The sequence below is a fragment of the Ursus maritimus genome, unplaced genomic scaffold, assembly GCF_017311325.1.
Source record: "Ursus maritimus isolate PB19 unplaced genomic scaffold, ASM1731132v1 scaffold_9, whole genome shotgun sequence".
NCBI classification, from domain to species: Eukaryota; Metazoa; Chordata; class Mammalia; order Carnivora; family Ursidae; genus Ursus; species Ursus maritimus.
In genome coordinates this window covers 67179376-67202743 of record NW_024427107.1, presented here as the reverse complement: position 1 = coordinate 67202743, position 23368 = coordinate 67179376, and the positions used below count along the sequence as shown (strand labels likewise).

Here is a 23368-nt window from a genome sequence, read left to right as displayed (position 1 = left end):
GAGCAGACATGTCTCCAAAGAAGACACACAGATGCCAAAAGACCCAAAAAGCTGCTCAACACCACTCATCATTGGGGAAATGCAAATCAAAACTATGAGATAGGGGCGCCTGGGTGGCACAGCGGTTAAGCATCTGCCTTCGGCTCAGGGCGTGATCCCAGCGTTCTGGGTTCGAGCCCCACATCAGGCTCCTCCGCTATGAGCCTGCTTCTTCCTCTCCCACTCCCCCTGCTTGTGTTCCCTCTCTCGCTGGCTGTCTCTATCTCTGTCAAATAAATAAATAAATAAAATCTTAAAAAAAAAAACAAAACTATGAGATAGCACCTCACACCTGTCAGAATGACTAATATCAACAACACAAGAAACAACAAATGTTGGCAAGGAGATGGAGAAAAAGGAAACTTTTTGCACTGTTAGTGGAATGCAAATTGGTGCAGCCACTGTGGAAAACTGTATGGAGGTTCCTCAAAAAATTAAAAATAGAGTGACTCTACAATTCAGGAGTTCGCAGTACTGCGTACATGCCTAAAAAATACAAAAAACACTAATTCGAAGGGATACACGCACCCTTCTGTTTATTGCAGCATTATTTACAATAGGCAAACTGTGGGAACAGGCCAAGTGTCCACGGATAGATGAATGGATAAAGAAGACGTGGCATATCTATACAATGGAGTATAATTCAACCATGAAAAAAGAATAAAATCTTGCATTTTGCAATGACACGGATGGACCTAGAGAATATAAAGTAAGTGAAATAAGTCAGTCAGGAAAGACAAATACCACATGATGTCACTCATATGTGGAATCTAAGACACAGCACAAATGAGTAAAGGAAAAAAAAAGAGACCGAGAAAGACAAACTAAGAAACAGATTCCTTTTTTTTTTTTTAAAGATTTTATTTATTTATTTGACAGAGAGAGAGACAGCCAGCGAGAGAGGGAACACAAGCAGGGGCAGTGGGAGAGGAAGAAGCAGGCTCCCAGCGGAGCAGGGAACCTGATGCGGGGCTCGATCCCAAGACCCTGGGATCACGCCCTGGGCTGAAGGCAGACGCTTAACGACTGAGCCACCCAGGCGCCCCCAAGAAACAGATTCCTAACTATAGAGAACAAACTGATGGTTACCAGAGGGGGGGTGTCCCAGAGGGGATGGTTACCAGAGGGGAGATGACGGGAAATAGGGGATGGGGATTAAAGCGTACATTTATGATGAAAAAAAGAACATAAAATAGAGTCAAAGAGTTAAAAAAATAAATTCATGTCGTGTGCCTAAATTTATAAAAATTTGTAACAGCAAAAATACGTATATTAACCAACACAACTTTTAGTACCATGTTTTAAAGAAAAAAAATGCTCTCTAATACTTTTCCAAGTAATTAGAATACTGAATTTAAAAGGAGTAAAGGAGTACTTATTCATGTCAAGTCCATGTATATAGCAGTCTGATTTTTCTAGAATAATGGTTCTCAAACATTAATAGGTACCAGAATCACCCAGAGGACTTGTTAAAAGACAGATTGTTAAATTCATCTCCAGAGTTTCTGATTCAGTAGGTCTGAGGTGGGGAATAAGACATCACCTTTCAAACAACTCCGCAGGTGATGCTGGTGCTACTGGTCTGAGGACCACATTTTGAGAACCAGTGATCCAGAAGAAGGCTGAAGGAGAAGTGAAAGTCATCTTAGGAAGTCAAACCTGTTTTAGAAATTTCACATATTAGTTCTCAGATGCTTTGTTCACAAAATGTCTCTTTAACCCTGAGCTCTAAGAAACGGAGCCCTGTTTTAGACAGGGTTATCTTATTATCAATTATAGGAAAATTGATTATATCAGATTATAAGAATAAATGAATAACAGGAGACCCTGGCTTTTGCTAGAGATAGCATATGTATAATGAAGAGAGAGGAAAACAGACTGGCTGAGAGTGAGGGGGCAAAGTCAGAAAGTAGGACAAGCAGACATATGGAGTTAAAATATTTAAATGCCTGCTTCCATTTAATGAAGGGGCAATTAATCATTCATACTTTATGAGCCCGAGAATTTTGAGGTACAGTAGAGAAGCCACTAGCCACATGTAGCCATTAAGCATCTGAAATTGGCTGGTCTGAATTGAGATGTGCCATAGTTATAAAACACACATGGAACTTTGAAGATTATGAAGAAGAATGTAAAATGCATCATTAGTAGTTTTTAAATATTTAATACAATTGAAATGATAACTTCAGGATATATTAGGTTAAGGTATATTATTAAAATTAGGGGCGCCTGGGTAGCATAGTCGTTAAGCGTCTGCCTTCGGCTCAGGGCGTGATCCCGGCGTTCTGGGATCGAGCCCCACGTCAGGCTCCTCCGCTATGAGCCTGCTTCTTCCTCTCCCACTCCCCCTGCTTGTGTTCCCTCTCTCGCTGGCTGTCTCTGTCAAATAAATAAATAAAATCTTAAAAAAAAAAAAGATATATTATTAAAATTAATTACACCTGTTTCCTTTTTTTTTTTTTTTAAACATGGCTTCCGGGAAATTTAAAATCACCTAAGTGGCACCTGCTAGATTTCTATGGGAAAACAGTGCTCCAGAATGTCATTGTATTCCACATCTGCAGTATATTCATCCTGTTCTGAGTAATAATGGCAGGATGGGAGGCTGGGGTTCAAGACTGCTAAGTTCCCGGATGGTAGAATGACTTATTTGCTTGGTGTACCCCAGAGCCAGTCTTTCACAGTGCACGGCCTGTGGGAGATGTTTATTTTATATTTGTTGAAAGAACGAATGAATAAGTGAATGGATAAAAGAGTAAAATGTTTGTATTCTGCTTAAGAAAAAGAAGAGTGTTTCAGAAATATTTCCAGCGAAAGTGGATAGGATTTTAGACACAGTAGTCTTTAAAGGTTACCAGAAGCTTGTTTTCTGAAAAATACATGAAGGAGAGGTGCCTCGTTCTAACAATTCAGGATGGATGATGTGTGACTGTCTTAGCTTTAAAATGCCTCTTTTCCTCCAAACAACACATAAATATTTAAGTAACAATTGTACTGTAACTTAGTAGCTCCTGAATCATTTATTGAATGTACTTGGATTTGACATAACTTATCATACTTGAAATAACAAGTGGTGAGATAGGAAGTAGAAAGTCATGGACTCAAAACTCTGAAGGTTTGAGGTCGAGTCTCCCAAATCTATTTATTAGGCATCCCAAATTATGCATCTCACTTTGTACAAATGGTATTTTAGGTGCATTGTTCTGCAAGGCACGTACTGTAATTTTAGGCAGGCAGGGTTTTTTGTTTTTTTCTCTCTATCCACGGAAGCACAAAATGGTCTTGTGTCCAAGTGCAGACTGAAAACAAGAAGCAAGGTAGGTAGAGGGAGGGGAGACGCCGTTCTTTGTTCTGTTCCTGCGAAGATGCTGGAGGCTTCAGCTCGCGTTAGTTATTCAGTGCTATTTCTCAGAGTCCTTCCTTTATACATCACAGTTGGGACTGGAAAACAACCAGGTGATAGCAAGAATGCATGTGAAATAGTATAACGTAGCACCAAATACGTAAACAAAAAATGCAATAGGAGGGAAGTCAGCAGATTTCTCTCAGTGAACTTCCAGTGAGAAATATTTTGAATACAACGTAAAAAAGACATGTTTCAGTGTCTGTGGCCGCTTTGTCAATATGGGCGCACCATCCACGTGTGGCATTTAAATTTCAGTTGGAATTAATTAAAATGAAGTAAGATTAAAAATTCAATATTTTAGTCCTACCAGCCATAGTTCAAGGGTTCCTTGGCTCCATGTGACTAATGGCTACTTCACTGAACGACGCGTACAACACTTCATGACTGCAGAGAGTTCCGTCGGATAGCGTTTCCTTAGATGATTTAGTCTTTAGTTACAACACAAGACTTCTGACAGACTCAAATGTTCACACAAGTGCTCTGCAAATGCTACACAAAGGTGAATTATTGCCAGTATCTGCGTCAGGAGAGGGAGGTTAGATGTGAGAATTGGTTATACTAGACACATGGCTGGATACTCACTGTGTCTAAAGCCCACCTTTCCTCAGCGCACCTGCTGTATTTTGGCTGAATGTAAGTATGTGGCTAGACTTGACATCTCTTTTGGCCCACCTGAGATCCTCTTGGTCCACCTTTTCTATTCCACCCACTGCTGTAGTCACCGGCTACCATGCAGGTCAGACCTAACAGCATCTGGCCTCAGCTGTATCCTCTAACTCTTGCGTTCTCCCTGGAGTTTCGATGACATGGCCAATGTGAGGTACCTGAAGGAACCTGCTCAGACGTTCTGAGGTATATGCAGCCCTGAGAGTATGAGAGGTAGCACTTCCTGGGACAACCCTTGATCAATGGGGAATGAGAGCAGGTAGCTAAATATAGCCCTCTTTTATCCCTTAGGCAGCCATTATGTGGTATATTCTGTAGGGTTCCTCAGAAGGGCCGTAGGGGGACTGAGCCCCAGTTGTCCATGTGGGGATCACCTGGACAGTGCACCCTAGCCAGGCTCTTCTTCCTTCCCTATTTCACCCTTCACAATCCCCCTTCTGTTCCTTGGGATCATGTCTTCAAAATAAACTCCCTGCAAGACCTTGTCTAGGCCCCACTTCTCTTGGGGGCACCTAGGTTAAGACAAGCCTTTTGGATGATTTCCCACTTTTCATCCACAAATTTTCTCGAGGTCATTTGAGATTTGGAATTTGAACGAGTTGCGTTAATATTGTCCATGACCTTAAGCCTAAAGACAAAATTAGTCATGTCAATTAGCCTGCCAATTCTTACTACATCTGCAGAGAGAAAATCTGTAGAGATTGGAAAAGGCAGGGATATGCAAGAGTCTCCATGAGGACCCAAATCCCCTAATGTAAGATAAAAGTCAGTATGTTTTCAGTGAAGTGATTAATGTGTGCCCAGAACTGTGCCTGGAAATAAGATTTAATAGTAATAAAGAGTTTTGTTTTTTACCCCAAAATAGCTTATAAACAATATTAAAACTTCAGCTTTGATGTCAGAAGAGCTGAGAATCTGGTTGTTCCTTAGGTCAAAACCACATTTGTTTCTTTAATATTGTTTTGAACCTACTTATTCAGAGTGTAGACTGTAAGCTCAGTGAGGGTAAGAACCAAGTCCTTTTACTTACCCCTTTGCCCTGGCACCAAGGCTGGGGCCTGACACATAGAAGTTTCTCAGCAAATATTTCTTGGCTTAATGAATGACTAATAAATAGTATTTATTGATATTTTACTCTGTGTTAGGCCAGGGGCTGGCAAACTATGGTCAGTAAGCCAAATCCATCCAGAATCTGTTTTTGTAAATCAGGTTTTACTGGAACACGGCCATGCCCATCCATTTCCATGCTGTCTGAAGCTGTTCTCAAGCCACAACGGTAGAGTCGAGTAGTTGTAGCAGAGACCAGAAGACCCACACAGCCAAACATATTTACTATCTAGCGTTTTACAGAAAAAGTTGCCAAATCCTGTGTTAGGCCATAGGGTGCTAAAAAAGCTGCATTTGCAGTGCGTGCCATGGCATGGAAAAGGTTGGGAAGGTCCTCGATAACTTCTACTGAGTAGAGGCCAGTGTTCCAGAATACTGCATACCAAGGTACAGAGAGAATTGTCTGTACCTAGAACTTTGAAGTATGGAGCAGGGAGAGCTAAAAGCCTTTTCAGCAGGCCCTACGACATGAACTTAGACAAGCCTACTAATCCTCTTGGTGTAGTGTCTTCATAGTCTTAGCTATGGGTAGGAGAAATTGCTCTTTGTTTCTCCCCGCAAACCCCTGCTTAGAGTATCTGAGTTCTAAGATAATAAGATAATCATAGCTACGAATTTATGGAGAGAGGGATAAATGCATGTGTCTATTTTGTGTCGTATCTGCACTAAACCCTCAGATCCCAGTACAGCACTGGTACATGATAAACTTCTGCGGAAATTATGGAATTCTCACCATATTTATAGATGAGGACTGGTTCAGTCCGGAGAAAGAGTCTTGTTGTTGTAGATTTAGAAGCTCTGGTGACTGCCACGCAGCTAGCACATAGTGGAGAGGGCCTCAAGTTCAGGTTCGCCGGCCTCAGCACTTGGGATTCCCTGCCCTTCTCCCGGTGCACTAGCTAGTGTGCTCTTGACCCAGCTTTCTCACTATTCTGGGGCTGACATTGCTCAGAGCCGGGAACTAACTGGATGATTGCTAAACTCACTTCTTAGTCTTGGAAGGTACTAAAACAATACAAGCTATTGTTTGTAGCCATGACCTGGAAAGACTAGTTCGGTTCAACTGAGGTGGGACATATGTTTTTAAAAAGTAGGGGAAAAGTGAAGGAATTTCATAGTGGCTAAGCAGTGTAATCAAATGAGTTTTATATTTTAGAGAGCTTCAGGCTTCCATGCCACAACTCGGTCAGAAATCACCAGCGTAAGACTCTCAAAGGTCAAGTTGACCAGAAAATAAAAAAAAATAGAATGCACCAAATGGAAGACACAAAGCCCCCTTTGCTTTCAAACGACTACCCTCTATTCGGAGCTGGAAAGGGCTTATCTCAATTGCTTCATCCCGTGACAGTACTTTGCATGGGTTCTCTTTGGTTTTCCCAGTGCAGTAAATCTTATCTTTCTTTAACCCAATGCTGAGGGTTGTATTTTTTTTTTCTTTTTGGTATTATTTTTTCCTTTAATTCTAAGAATCTGTTTCTTCCTCTGTTCATGTTGAAGTTCAAAGGCATGCACTTTAAAATCTTCTGCAGTCAGGTCACCTTATCTACGACCTGCCATCTCATCAGTTTTATTGTCAAAGCCTCTTTGTGGCTTCAGAGCACATGGTTTATTTTTACTTTTATGTCCTGACTTGCCCTGGGCCACACGAGTCATTCAGAAAAAGGTGGCCCTGGGACATGCAGGCCATACTCTTCCCTTAATTCCCATAATTAATTGATTTTTAATCAGTGGCAATGACTCTGGCAAATGAGCCTGCCAAATATTTGCTTCCTCCCCTTATGAGCCGTTCAATTTCGGCCACTGAACCCACACACTTAGTTGCAGATGAAGCATGATGAGCTGGCTTGGGGATACTGAGCCAAATCTTGATCTTGCTGAGCTTTAGAGGGCTTCATGAATTAGAAGGGCTTTTCAGATACAACTCGTGCTCAAATTTTGAAAGCGTTTTAACAATTTTTTAAAACTCTTTGTTTTCAATGAATATTTACTTCTTCTAAGTGCTAGGGCATAAAGACAAGGCAGATTATTCTTCTGCTTTCATGGGCATTCTAGTGCAGAGAAAAGAAATATACAAAAACCAAGTAACATGCGCATTAATAAATAAGCAATAAGTGGTATGTGCTATGAAGGGATTAAAGTAGGAGGATGAGATTGAGATTGGGGTGAGATGTTAAAGTTGGGGGTCAAGCAAGGTGTCAATGAAGAGGTGACATCTGAACAGAGACGTGAGTGATAAGAAGGAGCCAGGCATATGAGAAACTGGTTGGCAGCGGGGTGAGGGGGTCCAGGCACACGTGAGATAGCCAATAAGTAAACTCCGAGGTGGGAAGGAGCTTGGTGTGCTTGGAGAATACAATGGAGCCCAGTGTGGTTGGAGCTGGATAAACATGGTGGATAGTAGGTCAGGATGAAGTAAGAGTTGTAGGTGGGTAGCCAGATAATGCTGTACCTTGTCTTCCCTTGTCAGGAGTATAGGGACCAGCTCTGCTCTGTAAACCGTGCTGGGTGCCAGACACTGGGGCTATACAGACCAATAAGACACATTTGTGGACCAGATCAGGTGCCTTGAGGGTCCTGTCTCCTTGCATCTACAAAGCGCCTCCCCCACCTAGGACTTCTATCCCTCCCAGATGCTCTCAGACCTCCAGGACTTGCCCCTCTCACTTCCCATCCTTTCCTCCTTAGGCACTGTCAGAAGCCAAGCTTCCCAGCTAATCCCTTATCAATGAACATGCCTCTAGGCTTCCCAAATCTGACTCTATCCCTACCTCTTCCTGCCCTCTGAAACCCCTGTGCTTTCCTGGAATTCACAGTGAGCCATGAACAAATTCCCTATGTTCCAAACTTTCTTTCTGAAAGGGCCTATCACCTCCTTGATCTAAGCAAAGTCTTTTGTCCCCTGGTGAAGCAGCGTCCCCTGCAAGACTTCCATCAGTGGCTGTTTCATCTCCACACCACAGATAACTTTAGGGCCTGAGGGTGAGGGGATTATTCCCTTTCCACATGGTGTATTTTCCTACTTCAAAAATCCCAGCTGCTTTGAAGCATATCAAAAGTACCCAAAAGTACTGGGCTACAGAGTACAGAGGTACAGAAATACAGAGGAAGTGCTTCCAAAGTGTTAGCTTTAATTATATATTTTATTATTTTCTTTTTGTTTTTTAGAGCAGGAGGGGAAATTTGTGGTTAAAGACATAGACTTTGGAATCAGATTGGGTAGGATCCAAGCTTTGCCATTTTTTATTTGCAAGATTTAGGGCAGGTTAGTTAATGTCCTCGGGACTCGGTTTCTTATCTTTAAAATGGGGATAAGGTAGATGAAGGGGAGTACTCTGAATGGGGCTTGGCATATTATAAGTGCCGTACAAATGTCTGTTATTTTTTGGTGTTATTGTTATTAATTGATTGATGACTTAATATTTGGCTTATTTCTTCCTCTCCTCCTTTCTGCTTGATAACATCCTTGGCAAATTTAGCATCCATGAAGTTAGGTCATCTATGACTGTGATCATTCAGCCTTTGGTGGCCTTAGCTCTAACCATTTTTTCCTCACCCCACCTCAGCCACCTACTCATATGTCTATGCTCTAGTCTTTGTCATTTCCAGCAATCGCATCTCTCCCAAATCTTGATTTCATACATCCCACTTGCTTACTATCATCTCCTCTCTCACTAGCTTATTCACTCCCCCATTTGCCCTCCAGAGACTGACATCATTGACCTTCACTCTATTTACCTTTCCACAACTTTGGGCTTTCTGGTACCTGGAAGGACTTCATTATGGATTGGCAGAATATTATAACTCTTAATTCAAGCAAGTCTCCCCCCACCAGAGGAATGGGGGTTCATGAAAAGTTGCATTTACTGACATTCCCCCAATCTGACAAGTCCTGGTAGCTTTTGTTGAATATGTAATCATTATAGGAATCAAGCGTGTATTAGTCATGCAGAAGACAGACACCAAACCTACCCTGGGTAAGCAGGGGGAGAGTTTTGTAAAGTGACTCAATGCAAAGGTTTGGAGAAATGAACAGGAAAGAATGCAGTATCCCAAGGGCTGGCAACGGCAGTGAGCTGTCGAGACCCCTGGGGTAAGAGCAAGGGGAAGGAGTAATTACCTGAATCCAGAAAGAAGATCTAAATAGAGAAGCCTGCTTCAGTAAAGGAATAGGGCCAATGGCGCAGAGAGAAGTGGGTGTGTGGGAGGTGCAGGCTGGGAGTCAATACCCCGAGTATACTTCCTCTGTCCCCTGACCTCTTGCATCTCACCACCAGAAGCCAGATGGTGAAGAGCTTGCATCCATATTGGCCAGGTTAGCAGGATGAAAAATGTGTGGAGAATAGATCTCAAAGGAAGGCAGAAAGCATCTAACATATGAATTAAATCCTCATTTTTATAAGAGGCATGCCTTAGAAAGCTAGTTGTGCCAAAGCTCCCACCTGCTGTCTTTATGACTTCTGCAGACAACAAGAGCTCTCAGGATGTTATATTTGTCAGCCTGTGACACGGTACTGCACATGGTGGACTGAGAATGTCCTAGTGTCCTTTTCCCTTGGAGGATGTTCCTGGGAAATGTTGCAGGCCCTGTTTATCATATTCCTGAGAGCTGAAATGGTGTTTCATTTTTTTAAGATAGTTTTGAATAGTTTATATATATTTCTTCCTATCCAATCTTCTTTGTCATCGTCCCATTCCAGGTCTCTATAAAATAACTTCTTGGAAATTCAAGATTCTAAGGGTTGGGGAGGTGTTGAAGACAAGTTGGTGGGACATAATACATGAATTACAATGCTCATTAAAATTAAATGCTAAATAAGAGAGTTGCCATTGTCATTGACTCTCGTGCTTGGTCCATAACTGAATGAATTAAGAACTAGTCAGAGTCAACACTCAAAGTGTGTCCAACTTTATTTTCTGTACGTGTAGACTGAGTTAACCCCACGTTAGCAACTGAATATTATATTTTTCATTCATTTGTTCTTTTGTTCATTCATTCCCTGACTGTGTTTTGATTACCTATTTGTACCAGCTCTCTGTTATACTGGAGTGGGATAGGGATAGGGGTAAACCATAAAGGATGAGAAACATGGTCTCTGTCCTCTGACAGTTTACCAAAAGCCCGGTAAATACTAGATGCTGGATTACTAATTTGCCTGACAATGCCCAGCTAATTCTGGGGCTTATCTCCTGAAAAACGTTAACAACAATACTAGTTAATATTTAGAGAGTATTTTTGCTATGCCAGGAACTCTGTTAGGCTATTTTTCATTTTCTTTAAAAAATTCAAACAATGCATGTATAGAATTTAAAAATTCATATAGTACTATAAAGGTTATTATAAAACTCGGAGGCCACTATTTTTTTTTAAATGATCTGACCAGTTCTTCTACTAGTTACCTCATTTTCTTATAACATGTTCATATTATAATTGCTTGGTTTTACATTTTTGGAAACTTGTCTTTGGCTTCTTATTTGGAAGATAAGGAATCATGTCTCTTCCATACCACAACCCTAAACACTTCTCCTCCTCTGGTTCTGCTATCTCAACAGTCAGTGTTTAAATTTGTATATATGATATAGTCCTCATGGCTGAGTCACATAGTGTGTTTTATAATATTTTCTCTTTCTTTTTTCCATTTTGGTATGTGTTTCGGGGGATAAAAATTGCCCTACTTTTTCATTTGTTCCATGTAACTGTCACGAATGCATCTACAAACTCTCTTCCAGGTGGCAAACCTCTGCATATTATTGCCAAATGCATGAAGTAATCTGTTGGTTAAGTGTCTTGTTTCTTGGTTTTGTTTTTTCCCTCCCTTGGAAGCACCCTCCTGGGGTCCTTTCTTGCTTCGGTCTCATCTTGTTGCCTTCCACCCTGGCTGTACCATGGTGACCTTGGAGCTTCTCTTTAGCAGCATCTTGGAATTACCTTCTTTTCTCCACTAAGTTGGATCTCCTGTTTCCTGGATCTTTTCCCTGTCTGACTCCCTTACTTTGATGGAGTATAGCTTCCAACAGTTTTCTGAGGAAAGCTGTCTGGTAGGCAATATTTGGGGACCTTGAGTGTCTAAAAATATCTTTATCTCCTCATACACTTGACTGATAATTCAGAGGGTTGTGGCACTCTAGGTTGGAAATCATAGTTGCCCTGGTGTTTGAGGGTATTATTCCATTGCCTTGCAGTCTTGAACATTGCTCTTAAGCCCAATATCATTCTAATTCTTTATTCTTTCTAGATGATTGTTTTATTCCTCTATTGCAACTAGCTGGACTTTTTCTGAGCTGATATTCTTAGAAGCATTGTCTTGCCCCGTGCTCACACCAGTTCTAGGAGACAGGTATTGTTCTTGCCACCTTCTTAAAGGTGAAGAAAGGAAGACACAGAGATGTTAGACACATTGCCAATACACCCGGCAAGCAGGTGAGAGGGCTGAGATTTAAACCTGAGGCAGTTCTGCCTACATGACCTTTATTCTTCATCATGATGCATGAAGACATTCCATAAACTTCAGGTTTAACACCATACTTTGTTTAAGGCCATTTCTGCACATGCCCACTCTCCCCTGGGTCCAGATCTACTGCTGAGGCAGTGCTTAAAGCCCATTCAATGCCTGGCTCACCCCATTCCCTTCTCCCCACCACCCTGCTGTCTCAGTACGTGTTAGAGCCTGGTGCGTGTGCGGACCATGATGTTCCTGGAAACTGAGTACACTCACAATCTGCATTATCCGTCTTTTTACAACTTCTCTTTTCAAACATCTGATATTTGAAAATGCAGGAGTCTTATATCATGTTCCTCGAGTTATATTTGTGTTCCATATTTCTGCCACTTTCTGTAAGGGAACCTTATTTATATTCCAGTGATTTGTTATCTTTTCCTTGGCTATAGATCATACTTTTTCTTAATTTGACATACATTCAAAGTACCTGAGATAAATTTTTAAAAATTCCTCTTCATTTTACTACTGGCAAGTACCCTTTCCTGAGGTCTCCATCGTGCATCTTGAATTAAGAAGGGTTCATATTGAAGTGTATACGCAAGGGAAGAATGTCACTGTCAGGAAGGGCAAAGAGTAGGGAACCTGAAGTCAGTGGGCTCTCATTTCAGTCCTGGATCTACCAGCTACTCGTTGTTGACCTTGGGTAATTCATCCAACCATTCTCTGTCTTTGCTTTTTTGTCTCAACAGTGGGTTAATTACTCGTATCCTCCCTGCTGTTACCGGATGTCACAAGGATGAATGAAAAAAAAAATATGTGGGAAAATACCCTGTAATTCTACAGTAGTCTTTTTCAATCTGCCATTCATTTATAATCATCAAAATGTGGGACATATCTATATTATTGTGCACTATTACTTAGTCTTTAGTAAATATCTTTTCTTTAAGTCAATTTACTTTGAAAATATAAATAAATTTATTTTTAAGGGGAAATTAATGGAAGGGAAATAAAGACAGGGGAAATCTAGGAAGAATCCTAGCTCAGAGAGTGAGAGTTGCTCAGGGCCTATGCTAAGGAAGAATAGACAGGAGTGAGTCTTGGGCGTGGGCATGAGTTTTCCAGGGCGTTGGATCAAAAAATAGGCAGATGGAATGAGGAAAAGAGAGGAAGACCCAAGGCAGTGGGTTGATTTGCTGAAAGAGTAATCTGAAAGGGAGGATTGTGGTAGGGAGAAATAGATACTGAGAAGTGTGGTGTCAGTGTAGGGAAAGGCTGGGACTGAGGAAGAAGAGTTAGGGGTTTAGAGAAAGGTTTGGTTTAAGGAGGTCATATAAGGGTCAGGGGTGAGGGATTGGGGGAACTTGAGGAGACATAAGCCTGGTTTAGGAACACAGGAATGTTGAGACAGTTAAGGGAAGGGATGCTGATGAAAGGTGGTGAGGGATGTTGAGGAGGACTTGAGGGATGGGAATTGCTATGGTGACACAGCAGCCGGGTAAGCTAGGGGACCCATTTGGAAGTAGGCAGATCATTGAGATCAGTGTGTCCTCATCACATTAAGTTTCACAGACTCTCTTCTTGGGAACAGACTCTATGAACAGGGATGCCCATGAGCAAGTGGTAAGAACAGTCAATGTATCACAGACATGTCCTACTTTAAATTGTTCTGTATATTGTATGTTGTATACTGTACTATGTGTGTATACAGTACTCTGGAAAACACTGCTCTAACACCTTCTGTGACTAGATGGAATTATTTATAATTAGCTCTTTGAACACACTTTATTGTCTTTATAATTCTCTTCCACTCTTTCCTGATAAATATATCCCAGGGTCTAGAAACTCAAAAGGATCCCATGGGCCCAGTTGTCCCTGTATTTTTATGGTGGCCGGGGAGCAGGTAGAAGATAGATCTTGGTAAAATTTTAAACTTCTTGAAGTTCAAACTCAGAACACTTTTGAACATCTGGTAAATGTAAACCCTTCCCCCTTTTTGATTTTCATTTGGGCCTTTCTCAAAAAACTGAAAGTTCTTGTTCTCACAGCTTTGGCTTATATAGGAAGGGGTCTGAAAAAAGAAATGCGGTGGAAACAGTTACATCATAAACTATTTCAAGACCTGCCCTAAAATGGGGAATCTGGGAGATAGCTCAGCACTCCATCTTGCTGGATTCCTACAAGGGAAAGCCGAGGACAAAAGAGCATTAAGTGTCCTAAACATTATCTTGGGATTTGGGTTTGATGCCTGGGAGGCCCAAGCCTACAGCTCTTCCTAAGCACAGAAAGATAGCACCAGCTCTAAGCCTGACTGTACAGCCTTAGCTAGAGTGGGGTCATTGCCAAGGACGTTGGTTATGGATGACTTTGAGCAGTTGTATCAACATGGGGAAACAATGAGGAAATGGTTTAAGGAGAAAAAATACCAGCTTCTGTAACCTTCCCTGTTTTCCTCTTTCTTCCTTTCCTACCCTTCCTTCTCCCAAGGTGAGGACTTAAATTGAAATTTGGGTTCCTTTGCAGAATCCTGTAAATGTCTGCTTTTTAACATAAAACTAACCACTGTGCTTTTGAGAATCCACGATCAGTGCTTGGGCTGAGGTGGTAAGATGTGGAAGCTATGCGGGAGGTCAGAAGTCATCTAATTCTGTCCCCTCACTTTGAAATGAGAAACGTATGGGCCACCGGGGTGAAATGATGTGCCCAAGGTCACCCACATGGTTAGTAGCAGCATCAGGGCTGGGTTGCAATTCCCTGCCTCCATCTGTTGTAAATCCTCTTGGACAGGCTTTGTGGCAAGCTACCAAGGAAGCTTATTGGAAAGCATTTAAAAACGTTAGACCGTCTGCAGATGTGATTTTAAAGGTTATTTATTTGTTTTACTGCAGATCATGACTTCCCCTCCATCCGTCTTCTTGTTCCAGGGCCAGATTCTGCCCTTTGATGTTCTTTGTGGCATTCAAGTTGCCTTTGGCCTGAATCAGAAGCAGGGTTTGACCCAAAGCTACTGGTGCCTTTGTTTGCTCTCAGAGGACATCCCTTCCCCGCAGGAGGCCCTGAAACATCAGTTGTCTTAGAATTACTTTCTACACAAGATGTGTCCTGCTGTGTCTGTGTCATAGAATCTTTGAGCTGGATGGGACCTGTAAGGTCATCAGTCCAACCCCCGACCCAGTTCAGGCACGTCTTCCAAAAATTTCCTGGCATATGGTCACACAATCTTGTGGCTGAAAGTTAGCTTGGGGAGCAAAAAAATATCTTGGGTTTCTTTTCTCAGGTAAAGAAGCTGAGATTCAGAGAGGTGAAGTGATTTATCTTCACCCAGGTGGAGGAGCTAAAGCTAATTCTGGTTTCTGACCCAAGTCTGTAGCTCTGTCTCGTGTACCATCTTATCCCTAATTAAATGCTTGCAGGAAATGTTCAGTGAATCATCCATGCATTTATTCATTTGTTAATCATCGTTAATTTACTAAGCCCTTCCTTTAGTACTTATAGGCAAATTGACAGTAGAGCAAGAGGAAGAATCCTCACACTGAAGTCTTCTTTCCCTAAGACAATCAGTTTCTTGGAAGTTGTGTTAGTTTTCTAATGGTGCTGTAACAAATTATGACAACCTTGGCTTAAGACAGCACAAATTTATTATGTATAGTTCTGGAGATCAGAAATCTGTAATGAGTCTCACAGAGCTAAAATTGGCAGAGCTCTGTTCCTTCTGGAGGCTCTAGGGTAAAATGTGTTTCCTTGGCTTTTCTAGCTTCTAGAAGCTGCCTACAGTCATTGGCCCCTAGCGTGATCCCTTCCTCCATCTTCACTGTGTCATCCTAACTGACCCCATCATCACCGACACTCTCTTCCCTTTCTCCCTCCCCTTCAAAACTCATGGGATTGCATTCAGCCCACCTGAGTAATCCAGGATACCCTCCCCATCTAAAGATCCATCATTTAATCACCCCTGAAATGGCCTTGTATCGTGTAAGTTAATGTATACATAGGTTCTTCGGTTTAGGATTTGACTATCTTTGGAGGCTTGTCCCTCTGTGTACCACAGAAATCCCAGACAAAGCAGCTAGAGAGGGCACCAACAGATGTGCAGAAGGAAAAAACCACAGAGAACTGATACTTGAGCCAAGTTGTAAGGGATGGGAGAAGTTCACCAGCCAGTTGAGGTAAGATGGGACATGACACGTAGAAAGAATAGCATGTTTTAAACTTCCCACATAGGAGAGGGAGCACATGGCACTTCTGGGGAATGCTTGGTCTCTTAGAATGCCTCTCAAAGATTACTGGCCTATTAAAATATCTCTCCTAAAACCTCAACAATTTGCACACACAAACCAATTAGGATAAGAGGTATAATGAGATATCCTAACTAATCCCAGGTAATATTGTAAAAGCTGCATTTTTTTCCTAAGGTTTGAAAGTAGAAGAATATCATGAGAGATGGAGGTTTGCATTTCAAGTCTATTGAGGGCTTAAATAATGAGAAAGGATCAGCTGGTGCGGACTGACCAAATAGATTGCCTGGAGAACAAGGAGAGGCCTAAAGGATAAGAAATAGTTTAAAAGGGGGGTGGCGGGAGGTGGCTACAGAAAACATAATCTTTCTCTTTTTTGCCTTCAACTGTGTGATTTCACAAATGAGACACACTCATTGTTGCCAACCGAATCCTAGAAATTGCTTGATTTAGGTCCATCCAACAGTGATTCTCAAATTCCATCCTTGTAGAACACCTTATTTGAAAAGTTGCTTTGAGTGGTCCTTGGCTAGACTGAATCAGTATGATCTTTCTCCAGTTCACAGAAAACAGAATAAAAAAATTAGAATTGCTTTCAATTTATAATTTTTCTCCCTTACCTTTTTTTTTTTTTTTTAAGCCTACTTCGACTTTCCTGTTAGCAGGTATATATGCAAATGAACGGGTGGTAATAAATCCAATAGATGGGAAAATGCAGATATGGCGCTAGGCTTTGAGATGTAAAGAACTACAATATGCATCGAAGAGCCCTATTTCTGATTTGCTATGAATACATGTGCCCACGATTTATTGGGCCCCACAAAGAACATCACAATTCCCCTTTGGGCGATTATCACAATTTGTATGACCACTACATTTTTATAGTGAGTAGTTATTGGTGCTAATTATGTCCCAGGTTAACACTAAGGGATATCGAAATACAGAAAATATTCTGAAAGTACACTTTCAGACCTTGGATCCAGAGAGAAATTAGGCAATATTAATTTCTTTGTCATCCTTTAATTTAGCACTAAGTGATGGATTTGCATCCTTTAGCTTTGTAATCTTTAATCCTCCATACGGATTTTATACAACAGGAAGCAGGAAGAATGCCTAATACATGATGTAGTTCAATCAATGAAAGTGGGATACATAATAAAGACAACAAAGTAAAAATCTTGCCCTAAGTTGCCTATGATTACAGAGCTACGAATTGGCAGTGCTCAACGTGAAATACCATCAAGTCAACCTAGGTCCAAAGCCCTTGCTCTTTGCCCCCTCTCAAAAGCTGCTGATGTCTAGGAAGAATAATGGCTAACATTTATTACATGTTTAACCTGTGTCGGATACTGTTTTAAATGCTTCATATATATTCACTCATTTCTTTGTCACTGAAAAAATCTTTTGTGGTAGACGCCATAGTATCCCCACTTTCCAGATCAAGATACAGAGACTTTGAAAAGTTATGGAATTTGCCCTGGGGTGCCTGGCTGGCTCGGTCAGTAGAGCATGCAACTCTTGATCTCAGGGTTGTGAATTTGAACACCATGTTGGGTGTAGAGATTGCTTAAAAGTAAAAAAAGAAAAGTTATAGAATTTGCCCAAGATTATAAGTTTTTTTCTTCTTTTCCTTTCTTTAAATTTAATTTCAATTAGCCAACATATAGTACATCATTAGTTTCAGATGTAGAGTTCAGTAATTCAGCTGCCATGGCCCTCACTCTTAATACTTCTGTAGTTCTTATTCTATAAGTCGGGGAGGGGGCCTGGAGTTAGTCTGTCTGTGTCCAAACCCCTCTGTAAAATTTAAAAAGCTTACAGTCTTCGTTATCTATTCATCTGTCAACGGACATCTGGGCTACAATGGAATATTACTCAGCCATCAAAAAGATGAACTCTTACCATTTACATTGATGTGGATGGAAATGGAGGGTATTATGCTGAGTGAAATAAGTCAATCAGAAAAAGGCAATTATCATATGGTTTCACTAATATATGGACTATAAGAAATAGAGCAGAGTGTCATAGGAGAAGGGAGGGAAAACTGAATGGGAAAAAATCAGAGAGGGAGACAAACCATGAGAGACTCTTAACTCTAGGAAACAAACCAAGGGTTACTGGAGGGGAAGTGGGTGGGGGATGGGGTAACTGGGTGATGGGCATTAAGGAGGGCACATGATGTGATAAGCACTGGGTGTTTTATGCAACTGATGAATCACTAAATTCTACCTCTGAAATGAATAATACAGTATATGTTAATTAAATTGAATTTAAATGAAGAAAAAAGGTATTGGTTAGTGGTCACATCCTAATCAGACCCCATTATCTGGTAATTCAAAAGCATGTGTAGTGGAGCCCTAGACATCTCCTAGTGGTACCTAGGCTCCCTGTAAAGTCTGAGGATACATCAATAGGGTTTTTGTCCATACTTGCTCTCCTTTTATCTGTTGTATATTTTATGTTTCTCACATGGCTTAATTTGAATAATGCTTTTCTAGCTTTAAAAGCTGGGAAGCTACTCTCCTACTTACAAAATCTGGGTGTGGTCATCAAGGCATCCTTTAATACTTTAATACTTTTTTCCTGCTTCCTTTCCCCAGCTGCAGTGGGTTTTCACTATTGTCCAGGGCCAGCATTATTTGTGGCTCCTTACCTATAAGCTTAATGCTTTTGCTGTGTAGGAGAGTGTAGAAGGATCCAGGTCGGGCTCATGCCTTTCCCACAGTGGCTGCTGGCCTACTCTCTGAGACCTATGTCATGAGGGGGAGTCCCTTAGGTTTCACACCTTGCCTCCAGTCATTCTTCTGAGTACCCACTGAGGTATGTTGTCTCTTGAGAAGAACCAGTGAGTGGGTGGAAATTCCCATGGTGCCAGGGGTTCTATAATCTCATGTTACCCTGGTGTGGCTTTTTGCAATGTGTTAAAAATTTTAGTTGAATTCTTCTTAATAGCTCTTATGGCTCCTGTTAGCATCTGCCCTGGGTAAGTAAGTGCTCAATCTTGGCCCTTCTTGAAGGCATGTATCTTTCTTTAGATTTAGCGTTAGTTGGTGTCGTATGACCTTAGTACTCTAATTGATCCAAAAAACTGTGTGAATTTGCAGATTGTCTGGCATTGTGTTTGCAGGACCCATGGCAATGCCACGCTCTCCCACTTTCCGTGTCCTAAGCAGAAACCAAGTCTTTGGCAATATTCTTTTTGATGGAATCACAGACACTCAATGTGAATTTTACTTTGGGCTTCTCTCTGTCACCCATGGAGTCTCTCAATAAGCACTTTCGGGCATCTGGGACTCCCAAATCTTACCCTCAAACATCTCATAGTCTACTAGGAGCCATAAACGCACCAACAAAAAAATTTTTTTTGAATAGCAAGTAAGTGCTAAGGTAAAAGTAATCTATGCTAGTAAATAAAATGGGCAAATGGGGCACAACCTGAGGAAGAGACAAAGGGGCTACATTAGTTCTTAAAATAAAAACATTTTCCTAGTGTAGAAATCTGGGTAGGGCCTTCTAAGAAGAGCGAACAATCTGAGTCATGGAATTAGTGTAAATTTTCCTTTAACATAATGAGATGGAGAGAATAATATTATGTCTTACTCACAGACTCTGTTGTTAACACTGTTTAAGGACATTCAACTTTTTTTCGGCATATATATTTTTATATTTGAGAAAAATGAAATAATATATTCTATATTCTGAAAGATTCGATAACTGTGCTAATATAATAATGCTGAATAATTCACTTTTCCTATTGTTGAACATTTGGGCTTACTTTCATTTATCTTGCTTTTGCAAATGATATTGTTATAAATATATTTTACATGTAAAATATCTCTTACATTCTTTTTGGATTATTTCATTGGATGTACATTCATATGAAAAGAATTTCTGAATTAAAGATGACTTCCGACAATTTGATACATGCTACTGAATTGCTTTTTAAAGTGGGAGTGCCAATATTTATTTTCCCATTAGCTTAGGAAAGTGCTCATCTCATCATATCCTCACTTGCATAAAAAAAAAGTAGCTAGTTTGATAGGTACAAAAGATGGCACGCCATTCATTCTTCAAAGTTGGCGCTCATTCGAATATGATAGGTCTGACAACTTAAAATATTTCTATTAGCCGCTTTGCTTCCTGTGACTTTTATGAATTCTCTTTTCATGCCCTTTGCCCATTTATATATTGGAGTGTCTGAGTTTTGGCTGCCCCTTTGGAGTTTTAGTTTACGAGATCATATTTATTGGCTTTAAATATTGTGAAATCTGCCAGAGTTCTAGAGCAAGGGTACTCCAATCTGACTGTTCAAAACTGCATTTGGAGCTTTTTAAAAAATATGCACTCCAGGGGCACCTGGGTGGCTCAGTCTGTTTAGCTTCTGACTTCAGCTCAGGTCATGATCTCAGGGTCCTGGGGTTGAGCCCCGCTTTGGGCTCCCTGCTCAGCAGGGAGTCTGCTTGTCCCTCTCCCTCTGCCCCTCCCCCATGCTCTTTCTCTTTCTCAAATAAATAAATACAATCTCTTAATAAAATGAGGATTTCTGAGCCCTATCCATGGAAATTTTGACAGAGTTGCTCTAAGGCAAAGCTCAGGAATCTGCATAAAAATCGAGAGGGTTCTGACATATCAGCCCAGTTTAGGAAAGCCTTCTCTTGTTTTCCATGCTTTCCATAACCTCCTTGGTTATTGCGTTACACCTCTTAGGTTCTGCTCTTCACCTGGTAGTAAGCAGGATAAAGGCTGCATTCCAGAGGATGAGCCTGGTAAATACCAGAGAATAAAGAACACTGGTTTTTCATTTGGCTTGGGTTTAAATCCTCACTTTGGTGCTTGCTAAGCTGTGGGACCTAGGTCATACTTGGATGATTTTCATCTTCTTTATCTTTAAATGGAGAGAATCATATTATCTATGATGACTACTTTACTACTAAGTCAAGGCTACCAGTTCAGAAACTTTTGTCATGGTCTCGGGATAAGATAATTGGGGACTAAAAGAGTAAGAAGAAAAAGATGGATCTAAGAGACATTAGGATGAAAGAATTGCAAGGCTATACTTGAATCACCCTTACGGAGTGCAAACCGTGGCTGGTACTCTGAGAAGCACTTACATCATATTATCCCATTTGATCTTCACACTGACGTTCAGGATGAGTGCAATGCTCACTTTATAAATGAAGAAACTGAAATCCAGAAAGGTTATGTGATCTGCCTCATCTGACATGACTAGGAGAATGGAGTTATCATTTACTAATAGGAGGAAGATTGTAGGAAGAACAGGTTTGGGGATGAAGATCCGGAGCTCAGCTTTGCATGTGGTTAAGTCTGAGATATTCATTAAATGTCAAGGGGAGATATAAAGAAGACACTTGCATTTATGACTGTGGAGTTTGGGGGGGGGTAGAAATATAAACTTGGAAGTCATCAGGACATAGGTTAATGCAATGGGAAAGAATGACTCCAAATGCGTGGTGAGGACAGATGACAAAGGGAAGGGGTTCAAGGTCTGAGCCCTGGACCCAGTTTTAAGAGGTCAGGAAGATTAGGAGTAACTGGCAAAGTGATGAAGCGGTGAGCGAGAGAGAAGGAAAATCAGGAGTGGATGGCATCTTGGGAGGCAAGAGAGAAAAAGAGTAAATATTTGGTAAGTATGTGTCAAATGAATGAAATGACATGTCTGGGCAGAATTCAAATCCAGATCTCTTTGACCCCGAAGCTTATATATTCATACCCAATATACCAGGGGTCAGCAAACACTGAAAGGGCCAGATAGTAAATATTTTAGATTCTGTGGCCCAACAGGCGAAATCGAGGCTATTAGGTAGGTTCTTAAATAACCACTTAAAATGTAGCCGTTTAAAAATACAAAAACCATTCTGAGTTCAAGGGCCATCAAACAAAACAAAACAAAACAAAACAAAACAAAAACAGGTTGCTGGCTGGCCCACAGCTGCATTTTGCCGACCTCTGTGCTGCACTAGATTATTCCCTTTAATTCTATAACTATCGATTACCAAAGATATTCATACTCAGGCATCCTCCCCTTAACCAGCTCTCAGTCTCACACAAAATTCGACAATAACTTCCTCACCTCTTTTCAGCACTGCCATAGTGCCACTTTGTTCTTTCTTTATGTAAGAGTGGCCTGTATCTAATCCAGCAATTTTATATCTCCCAGGACACGATTTCTTGTTCCATTTTGCTTAGTTGCATAGTTGGTGAAGAAACAGAGCACGAAAGCAAGCAGAGCATTTGCATGAGTGTGTTTGTCATCGACTGTGGCCTCCAGAGTGGGTTTCTGGCCTGAGAGCATAATGGAGGGGAAGGGTATTTCCCTCTCCTCTTCTTTTCTCTCTGAATGTCAAAAGAGAATCTGTGGAAACCTCAGTGTAGGCAGAGATATTTTCCCAAGGGGTGACACAACGGGCGTCGCTATGATTCATTACTCCTGCATACGAACTCTGCCCACAGAAGCACTGTTTTTAGGAAGATAAAGTTCAAACTTGGTAACAACTGATTTCTATTTTTCTCAACTTGCTTTCTACCAAAAATCAGCTCCGTGCCTAAAATCATGCATTGTGCTTACTCTCCTCTTCTGCAGTGCCTTCCATTTACGCTCTCTGTTCTCCCCAAGCCCCTCAATCCCAGCACCATGAGGTCCATTCCCAGTGGAGCTTCCCATGTCACCAGCCACTTGTCTTTCCTCAATGCCACTGTCTGACAAACCGTTCTCTTACGACAAATGGACTCATTAGGGAGAAAATCACAACACACATTCCTCATTCACCTCTCAGGACATGCATATTTACAGATATTTCCAATCAATCACAGAATGGTTCCTATTAGAAATTCTCCCAAAGGTTAACCTGCCTTCTTGGAATTGCTCCTACTTGGAAAACCACCATCTTTGTGCAGCAGTCTCTGAACACAGAGGATGATTAAGGGTGTTAAAGTCCTGGGCTCAGAAAGGGGAGCCCCTATTCATTTAGGTCTTGAGTCCTTCTGCAGCTATCCTCTTCTATCCTCACTCTGGAATTGGGAATGGAATACTTTTTCTCCCTTTCCTCTCCTGCTGTTGGCTGGCAGATGCTGCAAGGTCTAGGGGTGATGAATGCCCCCACAAACCTTCTTCATTGACGAGTCAATACTCTTTTTCAGAAAATCCACCTTTTGTCTCTTCCTGTTTTTGGAATGTTTCTTTTGTCCAGACTATCTGCTGCCAGTTCAGCTGAGATTTGCTGTTTGTCCTCAAGCGTTTGTGACTTAACTAAAACACTTTGTAAACTATGAGATCTGTAAATTTGTAATTTTCCTTCCTTAGGACCCAGAACTGAGACTGGCAGAAGGGAGATAATCAGTGAATGTGTCTGAAGTTCAGCTAAGGAGGGGCTTATTAATGCTGTCTGGTTGATAGATTGAAAAGGAGAGGGAAGGAGGTGGGAAGGCCAATTTAAAGGCCCAAATAATAGACTGTGAACTCC

General features: G+C 41.2%; 1 long non-coding RNA gene across 1 annotated transcript; it reads right to left on the bottom strand.

Annotated features, from left to right (window-relative positions):
- Nucleotides 1-3149: 3149 nt before the first annotated feature.
- LOC103661688 lies at nt 3150-22099 on the bottom strand. Its single transcript, XR_568211.1, has 3 exons — nt 21979-22099; nt 3753-3934; nt 3150-3480 (listed from the first exon to the last, which is right to left on the bottom strand). It is a non-coding gene; the product is annotated as an uncharacterized LOC103661688 (long non-coding RNA).
- Between the last annotated feature and the right edge of the window lie 1269 nt (nt 22100-23368).